A 12,107-nucleotide genomic window follows, 5' to 3' on the forward strand; every position below is an offset into this window, starting at 1 on the left:
TTTCATCTACATGTTAACAGATGAGTCTTGATCTTCTTCCTTTTGAGCTTTCGTGAAAGATTGGCTAATGTGTGAAACTGAACTTATTAATTGCCAAGCCTTCTTTTTCTGTTCTTTCGCCCATCTCCTATCTGCTACAATCGGCTTAAAGCCTAAGCCGAAGGTGTTGTAGCTACCACATGGATCTACAGGCTTTATAATTCCTTTCAGCGAAACCCCTAATCCTTTTCCTGATTCATAACCATTTTGTAGCATTTGTCTAGCCACCATGATTGAATTAGAAGAGAGATGAGGCCCCGGAATCGGCGTGCCTTCCACGACTTGATCAGATGTCACAATTTCAAAGGCTTGATAAATGGAAGATTCACAACCCCTTTTGCTTCGATACAGGGTACAAAAGGATCTCGATGTATGGGAAGGTCATTCTCTCCATGCACAATGATTTCCTGATTGTCGTGTTCAAACTTAACTACTTGATGCAAAGTAGAAGGTATGGCTCTGGCTGTATGGATCCATGGTCTTCCTAAAAGTAGGTTGTAGGAAGTATCCATGTCTATTACTTGAAAGGTGATCACAAACTCAACTGGTCCAATAACCAAAGCAAGATCTATCTCACCAATGGTGTCTCATTTTGCACCATCAAAAGCCGGAACACATACATTATTGGATCGAATCGTATTTGGGCTAATTTTTAATTTTTGCAAAGTAGAGAGAGGAAAGATAGCTACTCCTGAACCTCCATCGATCATTACCCCTTTTATGTAATATCCTTCGCATTTAATAGTCAGATGCAAAGCCTTGTTGTGACCAGAACCTTCTGTGGGTAACTCATCATCAGTGAAAGTGATTCTATTTGCTACAAATATTCTACGAACTATCCTTTCTATTTGACAGACCATAGTTTCCTTCGGGACGTATGCTTCATTCAACAACTTAATCAATGCCTGATAATGTTCTTTAGAATATAGAAGCAGGGATAATAATGAGATTTGAGACGGGGTTTTCCTCAATTGATCGACAATGGAATAGTCTTGGGTTTTCATTTTCTTCAGAAATTCCTCAGCCTCTTCGTTTGTGACAGATTTTTTCATTGGCCCTTGACTATCTTTAAACTGTTTTGGTCTCCTCAATTCTTCTGGAGCATAGCATCTTCCTGATCGAGTCAAACCCCCTGTTTCATTTGTTTCTTCCATGACCTCTTTTCCTTTGTACATCACTGTGGTTTTGTTATAGTTCCATGGGATGGTTTTCAAGCTTGTCACTGGGAACTATGCTGCGTGTCTTATGACAATTGGCTCTGTTATCTTTCTCATATTATTGCACTGTTGGTCGAACCATACGGGATCACTCGAAACATATAGTTTTGGCCCATCTTGTGCTATTCCCTTTAGCTTTGCAGGAACATACAATACCATCTTTTCTGAATCTCGGGGTCTTATAATGGAACTCGCTCCTTTCACGATCAGTGGTTCTCTTTGCATAGACTTCAGTGCTTCACCCGGGTTTCTCCTTCAAGGTGCCTATTTCCATCACTGCTTGGCTTGTTGGCATGTAGTCTCTATTATCAAAAATCATCCCCACGACATGTGTGTTACTATGATTGGGAGTGGATTGTCGGTGATATTCGGTGCTTCTTCTTTTTGTATTACGATTGCCTTGCTTTCGATTAACTTTTCAATGGCTCTCTTCAGATTCCAACAATTTTTCGTACTGTGACCTTGGACGTTTGAATGGTACTCACACCTTACATTAGGATCAAACCAACTTGCATTCGGATCCACTTTGAAGGGCAAAACAGGTTCAATCCAACCTAATTTAACCAATCTCCGCTACAGGCTCGTATACGATTCTCCAATTGGGGTGAAGTTTTCCCTTGGCCTCTGTTCTCTTGATAGTCTGCCTGAACATACGGATTATGAGCGGCTTGTAAATTTGGTTGCCGCAGATGAAAACTTTGTGGCGCAGGTGCATGCCATTGTGGACACTGAGAAGGTCGAGCATATGCTTGAGCATTAAGAACAACAGGTTGAGGTGTATAATAATGTTGAGGAGGGCTGGGTTGCCCCTGTTGGACATGAACGTAAGGGGAGTTCCGTTCCCTTTGGGCATTGCCCGGTCCTGATGCCATCATGGATCCTTCCTCCTTCTTTTTCCAATTTCCGAAACTACCTGATCCACTCTGAATGGCTTGTGTAGTGGCCCTGAGGGCGGTTTGGCTCATGATTTTTCCTGATTTGATGCCATTCTCCACCATTTCCCCAATTTTTATTGCTTTGGCGAAAGGTTTACCAACCGCGGCTAGTAAATGATGAAAATAATCAGACTCTTGTGTTTGGAGAAAAACGTCAATGAATTCTTGGTCCTTCATTGGCGGTTTGACTCTAGATGCCTGTTCTCTCCATTTTATGGAAAACTCTCGAAAACTTTCAGATGTTTTTTCTTCATATTAGCTAGAGAAGTACAGTCAGGGACAATGTCGAGATTGTATTGAAATTGTTGTACAAAATCTTGAGCCATATCATCCCAAACGTGCCAATGGGAGATGTCTTGATCGATAAACCATTCGAGGCTATTCCCGCCAGACTTTCTCCAAAATAGGCCATAAGCAGCTCCTCTTTTCCTCCTGCTCCTCTAAGTTGATTGCAATACCTTTGAAGTGGGCCACTGGGTCACCATGACCACTATATTTGTCGAATTTTGGGGTCTTGAACCCTATTGGAAAATGAACATTAGGGAACATACACAGGTCTTTGAAAGAGACACTCTTGTGTCCTCCCAATCCTTGTATGTTTCTCATACTCTGCTCCAGACTCCTCACTTTTCTAGCTATCTCTTCTTGTTCTTCATTCATAATAGCCTTCTCAATCACGATATGAGACTCAGGCTGATGAGTGGGCTGATATGAATTTACGGGTTTGAATGCCAATTCAGGAGGATAGACTTGACCATGACTCAACTAGTTGATAGGCTTCTGTATCATTGATGGAGGATTTATATTAGTTTGCACAGTCGGAATAAAAAGCGGGTTGTTCGTAAATGATGGATTTGGAGGAAGCATGGTGGATGTGCTAGCAGTGCTAGACACATTAGCGTATGGACTAAATCCAGGCGGATAAAGTGGATCGTCGACTTGGGCTTGAGTAGAGCTGGGATGATTTACATTCGCAAGACCAAGAATCGAGGAAGGCGGGGCTTGTCCATTCTCCCAGGCTTGATACATGTCCGCAATTTGTTGCTTCAATAACCTATTCTCCTCCAAAGATGCGAACTCTCGTGGAACTAACTGATCTCGACCTTCTTCATTATCAGATTCTGTTCCATCTTTTCGAGTCATCTTCCTTTTTCCTTTATACCTTGTGTTGTACGGGTGAGAGGCCAACTTAACCACAACCAACCACCTTACTCTCTCTCCCTCTCTTATGAAACAGAAACAAATATGTTAGGATTTAGAGCTTTAAAAATATTGATATATTCATAACAAACTCAAATGTCATGCACCTAAGTTATTTCATTCCTGAAATAGACTTAGGAAAACCCTCTTATTTCATCCCGGCTTTGGTGAATTAATTTTTTTACCCTCATTATTTAACGCCAACATCTTAAAATTATTACTTGAAACTTGAAAAAATATTTGATCGCACCCGCCGAGGGTTGCCTACGTATCATGTTTTACATGAATCAGATCATCACGTAGTTCATGGATATAGTAAATATATATATATATATATATATATATTCAGAAATAAAGAGAATAAAAACTTGAAACAAATGCAAAATTTTCCATACATTTCCAACTGTTCTTAAAACAAAGCTTTACTGAAAGGAAACTAAAATTATCTAAAACTGGAACAGACTCGGAATACTGGCGAAATACTAAAAAACCTATGAAGAAACTAACTCTAAGAAAACAAGGACTTTAATAATTATCATCAAGATGCCTTCCAAAGATGTCTTGCAACTTAATCCTCCCCCAGACTTGAGTATATCCTGGATAATGCTTTTGGCAGATGTGGAGCGAGAGCACGTGCCTGACGGCCCAGATTTTCATCACCTCAGTGAAGATACTTAGCATAAACATAAATCAAGGTTTCACTGAGCTGAAGTAGTTCTCCCCTGGCCTCGATCATACTCTCATGGCAGTTTCGTACCCAATGCTGTGTAGTGCGGACGATATGCTTTAGGTCTCCTTCTTGTTCATGAAGGTCATCGATCTGATAGTGAAGTGCCTGTCGTTCGGTTATCCACTGGTTTCTCTCAACTTCAACTTCCTTCTGAAAAGTCATGAAACGTCTCGCTATTTCTCTTTCCCATTCCATGGAAGCTTTTAGCTTAGCCCGAAGCTTCGACTGTGTACTTGTCAGCAAGGCCTTCTCTTTCTCAAAATCACTCGATTGCTGCTCCATAGCACCGATGGCAATATCCAGGTCTTCTTGTAGGGCATTCATGGCAACACGGTTCTCTCTCTCAATCTCCTTACGAGTCGACCTAATTCTGGCCTCAAATTTTGCCTCATGGTGAACCAATTCTTCTCTAGCCCTTTCCAAATCATTATTTAACACGTGCAGAGTAGACCGATAGTTCTCTTCTACCTCTCGTCGAGCCTACTTAATTCTGACTTTGATCTCCGCTTCTCGATCCACTGGCTCTCTGGCTGACCTTTCTGCATAGCTTTAGGAGGAGGCTGGTCATAAAACCATGGCAGATACCAATAGTCTATCTCGCCCTTGTCGCGGTCTTCCACCATGTGATCGAAACCTGAAAGTACACATCCTCCCCAAATCTTAAGTATCTCAGTCTTCCTTAGAGGGATGTCAGGGAGGAATTCGTACATGAACTCTTTTCATATCCTCGACTGGCGGTATATGCTGATGTCGACCGAATTGTCGCATGACTTTTAGTGGCACGTAGGGCTGAACACCTCGGAGACCCATTAAGACGGTGAAGGGTCAGAAAGTAGACATATATATCACCTCTTTTGAGGGGAATCAATGATAATTCCACAATATCTTATCCGCCGTCAACCCTTCCAAGTACTTCTTCCAAGCTCCTATTCCTTCGGAAAAGTTTTGGTCCTCCATCCTCTTCTCATGGCCATTGATATAGACATTCCATTCAACTCGAAAATTCACAACAAATGGATGATAACAAACATGCTCGAGCTTCCATAACTGCAATAGAATGTTACATCCTTCAAAATAGTCCACCCCATTTTTGCACATCGTCAGGGCCCGATAAATGTCTGCCAAAATCATAGGCACGAGGGTGACCTTAGGATTCTTCTCAAAAGCGATAATAAACGCAGTCAGATTGGTGCTGATTTTTCCTCCTCTCTTTGGAAATACCATGATTCCCAAAAAATTCACTATGAATGCTTCAGAACTGTACTTTTCCCAGGTTCGGTAGCACCCCCCGTTGTTAAGTTCTGATCTAAACAACTCGAATCCCATTTCCTGACCATATCTTTCATACAAAAATTCTAGACGAACCCATCCATTTTCTAGGCATCCTCCTATGTTCTTCTCTTTTATGTGCAATAGCTCGAAAAATCTTTTGGAAGTGACATGCTTCGGTATCATGGGTTCTCCTCGGTGAAGGTTCTTTCCCTTTCCAATGAATGCTCCTATTTCCTCCAGTGTGAAGTGAGCTCAAAGTCAGAGAATCGGAATACGTTGTTTGAAGGATCCCAAAACTGTACCAATGATTCTATCACGTCTCTTCGTGGTTCAAAACTCAACAGACTCCTTAAAAATCCCAAGTGTTTATATACTTCTCCCTGTCCATAGTCAGTCATATTGTTATACCATATTCGCAATAGCTTTGGAACTTTATCCAACACCATGAAATGGGGTAATTCATCATCCCTCGGCCTCTTGTCACTCCTTTCGAATGAGTTCATATTGCCCTATAGGATAATGATGGCAAATAAGAATTCTATTTTAAACATCCTAAAGCAAGACAAAAATAATTTTCGAAAGAAGTTGACGGAACGACACGGAATAAGATTTCAAAATGAGCATTAGAAAACAATAATTGACAAAACAAGAAGTATCCAAGTCTTCTAAAACATCCTAGAGTAGAGACAATAATTTGATGACGTTTGAACCAGACACATCAGAAATAATTAAATTATCAAAACAAAATAGTGGACCAAATTGTTTGACAAAATTTTAATTGTGTTTGACAAAAATGGGGTCTATGATATTCCTAAGAGAGATTTTAAAACCAAAGAAAATGGACATAACGAGACCACGACGTTAAAACCACTTAATCTTTTCAGAAAAGTTCTATGTAAAAATGTTATATATTTTCTAAAATAAACCCTTAAAAATTTTTATTTAACCCTTTTTTTCAGATCAATTAATTCATTTAAAAGACGGTCAACATTCGATATGGAATTTCCTATAATGCAACAAGTAGCACATAAAATGTACGTGATGGTCTCAAAAGGTGATACCTGACCTAGATGGACCCGACCCTCGGGTCGAGCCCCACTAAGTCAAAATTGCACGTGATACCAATAAAATGCAGTCTATTAGGGATAGCCATGTCTAAGTTCCAGTTATGCTAGGTTCAACCTGGTGGAGTTAGGTCTCTAGACTGGCGATAAAACGAGCACACAACTCGAGTCGGCAAGGGTCAGCTTTACCGGTAGCAGGGATTTCCGGCCTCACTGTTGGTGCCTTCCTGTCATAAATTATGGGTGACTACAGAATCCTTCCCAGGAGCGTTGCTGCATCTCTGGTATCTCAAGTTCGGGAGCGTATACCGCATCTCCGAATATACAGTATCTCAAAAGACTCAGATGGGTGCGCGAGAGAAGTCAGTTTATATTGCAATTCAAACAATATCAAAGCGATAAACATGTAGACAAAGAACACATTTAGGCCAACAATATACAATATCAAAATTAAATAAAGCCAAACAAGTCAATATAAAAGCTCGAATTCTGGTTATATCCCCAGCAGAGTCGCCATCTATCACGCCCCTTATTTTTCACCGCCCCTGACCCCACTAGGGATTTGGTTTTAGAGAAAATGAGTTTTTCCAATTAAAGTGACGTTTTGAGTAGGCATTATTTTATCTACAGAGTCTCCACTTGGAATTGAGTTTGGGTGTTCCAAGTCACCTTATTGAATCCCTATTCAAAAGGAAATGACTCTTTATTTTTTGGTCTGTGAACTAGAAATCCGGATAAGGAATTCTGTTGACCGAGGGGAAGGTGTTAGGCACCTCTCGAGTCCCGTGGTTCTAGCACGGTCGCTTTAATGACTTACGTCTGGCTTCAATTAATCTTTTGGATATATGATATTTGCTAGCCTAAAAGTTATTTGCCTCCCGCTTTTAATTTATTTTGAAATTATTTATTATATTGATGTGTGGCTTACCGATAGTAGTACTTTTCGGACTCACCACAAATTTTGGCATGTTTCTCGCGCCTTTATGGCATTTATGGCTCGTCTCTATTTTCCTAGTCTAAATAAGATTTTAACATGTAAAAAAGATTATCAATCCCGATTAGATCGTCTTTAAAATGATATGTTAAATTTATTATAACGATGGTTGGTAGCAGGGCTTTCCAACTTCCCACGATTACTACTTAGCATAATGAAATTTTAAGCTAAAAACAAACAAACTCGTTTTTGTACAATAACTCGAAACTTAGTAAATCTAGGCTTGGCACATTATTATGTATTGATTAGTGTCAAAGAAATTATTAAGTTAAAAGAAATGAAATTAAATCAATAGCACATAAACATCAAATGTTTCACTAAATAATTATTCAGTACTCGATATAGATCAAACACTTACATTTTACAAATTAATATTCGACTATTATAAATTATTTTACTCTTCTAATATCGAAACAAATAAGCAAATAAAATTCATACGTCAATCTAACAATAAGAAAAACACATCCATATATACTTATTGCCCACTTCCGCCCCCGACCCCTCTAGGGAGTTGGTTTTAGAGAAAACGAGTTTTTCTAATTAAAGTGACGTTTTGAGTTGGCATTATTTTATTTACAGAGTCGCCACTTGGAATTGAGTTTGGGTGTTCCAAGTCACCTTATTGAATCCCTATTCAAAAGGAAATGACTCTTTATTTTTTGGTCTGCGAACTAGAAATTCGGTTAAGGAATTCTGTTGACCGAGGGGAAGGTGTTAGGAACCCCTCGAGTCCTGTGATTCTAGCACGGTCGCTTTAATGACTTACGTCTGGCTTCAATTAATCTTTTGGATATATGATATTTGCTAGCCTAAAAGTTATTTGCCTCCCGCTTTTAATTTATTTTGAAATTATTTATTATATTGATGTGTGGCTTACCGATGTAGTACTTTTCGGACTCACCACAAATTTTGACATGTTTCTCGCGCCTTTATGGCATTTATGGCTCGTCCCCATTTTCCTAGTCTAAATAAGATTTTAACATGTAAAAAAAGATTATCCATCCAGATTAGATCGACTTTAAAATGATATGTTAATTTTATTATAACGATGGTTGGTAGTAGGGCTTTCCAACTTCCTACGATTACTACTTAGCATAATGAAATTTTAAGCTAAAAACAAACAAACTCGTTTTTGTACAGTAACTCGAAACTTAGTAAATCTAGGCTTGACACATTATTATGTATTGATTAGTGTCAAAGAAATTAATAAGTTAAAATAAATATGAAATTAAACCAATAGCACATAAACATCAAATGTTTCACTAAATAATTACACGGTACTCGATATAGATCAAACACTTACATTTTACAAATTAATATTCAACTACTATAAATTATTTTACTCTTCTAATATCGAAACAAATAAGCAAATAAAATTCATAAGTCAATCTAACAATAAAAAAAACACATCCGTATATACTTATTGCCCACTACAATAAATAAATAAATTTAGGAATAAACTCATTAAAATAAACATTTGGATTAACTTGAAGCAAGCAAAAACGTACGTAATATTTTTTACTAATCAAGATTAAAATCAACTTTTTCACTAATTAATTACTTTGTATTTGAAAACTTGAATCTTCCAATCTCCATGAATACCGAATTATTAATAGTAGATTAAAATATTCTTAATCTCCATATTTATGTCCATTTCCACAACAACAACATTATCTTATTCCCATGGCTCACTTTTTAAATTACTTAAACTAAAACTAGTACTTAACAAATATAGTTTCATTTCTGGAGTTCAACTAATAAGAAATAAAAAATAAACTGTTAAACAAGAATAACATTGACATATATTTGATAATTTGCAGGTGAAAATTACAACATATTACACCAAGATTATTTCGAAATCTCATTGAATTGAAAAATTAACTTATTTCATTTAATAACGACGAAGTGTGATAACCAAATAAGACATGCATACGTGAACATCTAAGCATCTTTGTAATATTGGAATTAAATTTCATACAACCCTTACATTTGAAATTATATCAAAGAAAGAAAGATTGAAGGCTACCTCTTATGAAAATTAATTTCCCTTCTTTCAGTATTCATGTCGTGCGAGCGAGGATGAGCTCAAGTTAAACTCTCAGTCTAATCCGTTTCTTCCATTCGTTTATAGAATATGCCTCCCAAGAAGAACGAAAGAAAAACAGGAAACCAGCCAGCCCCTCAGCCCGTCCAAGCAGATCCTGTGGATGAGCATGTTTCTTACGTAGAATTCAGGGCTACGTTCACTACTCTAGCCAACTTCGTAGCAACTCAGAATGAATGGTCAACAACTATTCGGCCAACCCAATGGCCAATACTGCTGCAACTAGAATTCGGGACTTTACCTGAATAAATCCTCCTTCTTTCATGGGATCCAAGTCTTAAGAGGATCCACAAGAATTCTTAGATATGGTTCAAAAGGTAACATATGATATGGGGGTAACATTCAGTGAGAGTGCCGAGTTGGCAACATATCAGTTACAGGATGTAGCCCACACTTATTTTAAGCAGTGGATACATAGGGGTGTAGATGTAGGGCCTGTAGAATGGGAAGAGTTTGTTAAAGCTTTCTTAGACAGATTCTTCCCATTGGAGTTGAGGGAGGCCAAGGTGTTAGAATTTATTAACTTGAGGCAGAGCAGCATGAGTGTGAAGGAGTATTCCCTCAAGTTTACTCAATTAGTTAGATATGCTCCTCATGTGGTAGATGACAGTAGGTCCAAGATGAGCAAGTTTGTGTCTAGTGTATCTGATAGTGTGGTCAAGGAGTGCAAGACCCTAATGATGATTAGGGAGATGGACTTGTCCAGGTTAATGGTCTATGCTCAACAAATTTAGGAGCAGAAGATTAAGGAGAGGGAGAGAGAAAACAAGAGAGCTAGGATGGGTAGTTTTAATTTTATCCAGCCAAGGTCAGAAGGCGGTAACCGTCCTCAATTTCATCATAGGTCTTTATCCCCCACACCCTCTTCAGCCAGTGCCCCAGTACCCAAATCTAGAAACTATAATAGGGATAGAGCACTAGGCTCTAAGTCCCAAGGCAGTGTTAACAGTGCCTGTACAAACCCTCTATGTTAGAATATAGCAGAAACCACCAGGGAGAGTGTAGAGTGGGCAGTGATGTGTGCTTCGGGTGTGACAATCTAGGACATTAGATTCGGGAGTATTGGGTAGTTTCTTAGAAAGGTAGGGAGTTGTGCCAACAGGGCCAGTCCCATTTATCGTCAGTTCCATCCGATCGCCCAACTCTGTAGGGTGTCGCTTCCAGTGCTACCAATGGTCAACGTCCGAACAGATTATATGCTCTTCAGTCCCACCAAGATCAGGAAAATTCTCCTGACATAGTCACTAGTACGTTATAGGTCTTTCACTTACATGTTTATTCTTTACTAAACCTTAGAGCTACTCTTTCTTTTGTAACTCCATATATAGCCATCAATTTCGAACTCAGTCCCGAAACCCTAGCAGAGCCCTTTTCAGTATCTACCCCAGTTGGTGTTTCCATTGTAGCCAGACAGGTATATAGGAACTGTCCGTTCACAATATCTCAGAAATTTACCTTAGTTGATATTGTGGAGTTAGAGATGACGGATTTTGATGTCATTCTTGGCATGGTTTGGCTCCACTTGTGCTATGCCTTAGTTGATTGTAGAAATAGACTAGTTCATTTTCAGTTTCCAAATGAACCAGTTCTTGAATGGAGGGGTAGTACTACATCACTTAAGGGTCAGTTGATTTCATACCTTAGGGCGAGAAAAATGATATCCAAGGGATGTGTCTATCATCTTATGTGAGTCAAAGACTCTAGCTCTGAAACTCCAACTCTTAAGTCAGTTCTAGTTGTAAATGAATTGTCAAATGTATTTCCTAAAGATCTTCCCGGAGTTCCTGCCAAAAGGGAAATAGACTTCGAAATAGACCTTCTCCCGGACACTCAACCTATATCTATTCTACCATACAGAATGGCTCCAACTGAACTCAGAGAGTTAACAGAACAGTTGAAAGATCTCCTAGATAAGGGATATATCAGACCCAGCATCTCTCCATGGGGTGCACATATTCTGTTCGTGCGTAAGAAAGATGGTTCTCTCCGAATGTGTATTGACTATCGTCAGTTGAACAAAGTCACAGTCAAGAATAAATATCCACTTCCTAAAATCGATGATTTATTTGACCAATTTCAAGGTGCCATCTACTTTTCAAAGATAGACCTCATATCAGGCTATCATCAGCTCAGATTCAGGGAATATGACATTCCAAAAACAGGTTTCCAAACATAGTTTGGTCACTTCAATTTTCTAGTCATGTCCTTTGGTCTCACAAATGACCCAACAACCTTCATGGACTTGATGAATAGAGTGTTCAAGTAGTACTTGGACATGTTCTTCACAATCTTCATTGATAACATTCTTATTTATTCCCGTAGCGAAAACAATCATGCAGACCATCTCAGAATAGTGTTACAGACTCTTAGAGCTCACCAGTTATTCGCTAAATTCAGTAAGTATGAATTTTGGCTAAGATCAGTAGCTTTCCTTCTCCATATCATTTCTGGTAATGGCATTAGAGTTGATTTTTGAAAGATTGAGGCGGTGAGAAACTGGCCTAGAACTATCTCTCCATCAGATATCAGGAGTTTCTTGGGTTTATCTGGTT

The sequence above is a fragment of the Capsicum annuum genome, chromosome 10 (genome assembly GCF_002878395.1).
Source record: "Capsicum annuum cultivar UCD-10X-F1 chromosome 10, UCD10Xv1.1, whole genome shotgun sequence".
Classification (NCBI taxonomy): domain Eukaryota; kingdom Viridiplantae; phylum Streptophyta; class Magnoliopsida; order Solanales; family Solanaceae; genus Capsicum; species Capsicum annuum.